General features: G+C 36.6%; 1 long non-coding RNA gene across 1 annotated transcript in view; it reads right to left on the bottom strand.

Annotated features, from left to right (window-relative positions):
- LOC106947453 (uncharacterized) overlaps positions 1-96 on the bottom strand; it is an 8,245-nt gene extending 8,149 nt beyond the window's left edge. Inside the window, exon 1 of the long non-coding RNA XR_001424993.1 lies at positions 66-96. This is a non-coding gene — a long non-coding RNA (uncharacterized LOC106947453). The remainder of the gene's footprint in view (positions 1-65) is intronic.
- Positions 97-2,043: the final 1,947 nt, after the last annotated feature.

Genomic DNA, 2,043 nt, shown 5'->3' with positions numbered 1-2,043 from the left:
ATTGTAACATATTTGTGACTTGACATCACGGAAGGAGCAAAAGTTAGGGTAGGGGTTACACATACCCGCGGCCTGGACCTACAGAAAAAAGAACATAACAGGAATCCAAATTTTCTTTATAAAATCTCATAAGAACAGTAAAGGACAAACCCCTCATGATGAAAACTGTGTATAATACCCTAGTATATTATATAGTAGGGTACCCCATTGTTGACTCATGGTTGCTAAAAACCTTACCAGACTGACTGATTTTAGTGACATAGTGGATGTAAAATATTGAATAAATTTAATAAAATGTTGTGCCACATGACTGGCTTTATTTTCACTCTTATATTTAACTTTATGACACACAAAACTACAAATGAATCGTCCTTATTGTCTCCAGGTGCATTCTGGGTAAAGCTTGTCACCAGCGTCATCATCAGTCACTTGGCAACAAATGGCAAACTAGCTAGAGCATTTCTACGGATTATATTAACATGTTTTGAATTTGTGTTGTTTCATCATTAGTGACCAGTAGCCTGATGTGTCTGTTCTTCTCTTGGTTTGTTGTACTTCATGTCAGATGGATTTCAAAATGACATAGTCGCTCTCTATGGTGAAACTTGTTAGAGAAACTTGTTAGAGTTTCACCAAATAGAGTGCTCTTATTTTCACTCCAACTGCATGTTCATTACACACAAAAGCTGAATTTTATTTTTAGCCAAGTAAAAGTTTACAGCAGCATTCACATAATTTGAACTTGTAATTCTTGTCTCAAAATATTCGTCCATTGAACTATTTCCTGTGAATTAATTTTAGTGTTAACATTAGAATAAACAGTATGCAACTAAAATAGTTGCTTTTGATAATTACCTCCTAAACTGTCTCACCTGGTCTACCCCCACTCACATTTTATTTTTTTATGACCAGTACGACTCCGTCGGAATCAACTGTAGATGTTTTTATTGCTTGTCTGCAAAATCATAGTTTGTTTTTGTTGTGATCTGTGTTTTTTTGTGTAGTTATTTTGAGATTTTCTGTGTTAAGTCCTGTTTCCCTGTGAGTCTCAGTCCTGGCCTCCCCGTTGATTGCTTTCCAGGTGTGTCTCATTCCTTGATTACCCTCCCTGTGTATTTAAGTTCACCTGTTGTCTTTGTCTCTTGTCGGATCCTTGTCGTGTTACCAGTCTGTTTCCCTGTGCTGTCGTGTGTACATCCCTATCTTCCCTGTTGCTCTCTGTGAAACCTGTTCATTTGGATTATTTCTTCATTAAATCATCATCACCTTCATCTTGGGTCTGCCTGCGTCTTCTCTCACCTCACCTAAACCAAATTATGACAGTTTTCTGCTTTATTACAGTGTGGGAATTCCACACTGTAATAAAGTGGTGGCCCTTAAAAGAAAGACACATTGTTTCTGCATAAATAATAGTTCCATCTGAAAAGCTTACGTAGCCAGGTTACCTGACCCATTAGAATTTCAATTTTTACTGATCCCTCCAGTACCAATATAGACTTTTTCATAAACGTGGAGCTTTGTGCAATAAGTAATGTTCCTAATGTACAGTTCAGTAAGTAAGTAATCTGCATGTGTTTTCACTAAAGGAAACACATTTAAGCAAAGTCTGTTTTCCTGCTGGATCGGTAGGTAGAAGGTAAATTTTACATTATGAAAGTTAAACATTACAAACTAAGTAACTGAACACAGAGATGTTATTTTTGAAGAAACCTGAAACCTGTTATGATTTTTTCTGACCACTCTGTGGATGGAGACATTTTGACAGAAAACATTGACACAGAGCCTAAAACAAGAAATGGACTGCAAACTTCAGGCTTTAACAAGGAAACTGCTGATCAGGGAAAGCACCTGTTAATAAATACCAACAAGTACTTACGTTGTCACATATAAAACTATCAGGCTATCAGGCTGCAAGTCGACAACAATAAGGAAATACCTGTGGTTTAATATTGTGGAGAAAAAGCAGCAGACGACATTTGTTTAATCATTTCTGAGTTAAAGTTATATGCTGAATGTAGAGTCTGAGTTTCACTGCTAAGGTGT

This window comes from Poecilia latipinna, unplaced genomic scaffold (assembly GCF_001443285.1).
Source record: "Poecilia latipinna isolate Pla-1442-1.1 unplaced genomic scaffold, P_latipinna-1.0 Scaffold242, whole genome shotgun sequence".
Lineage (NCBI taxonomy): Eukaryota > Metazoa > Chordata > Actinopteri > Cyprinodontiformes > Poeciliidae > Poecilia > Poecilia latipinna.
This window is presented reverse-complemented; position numbering and strand designations above follow the sequence as displayed.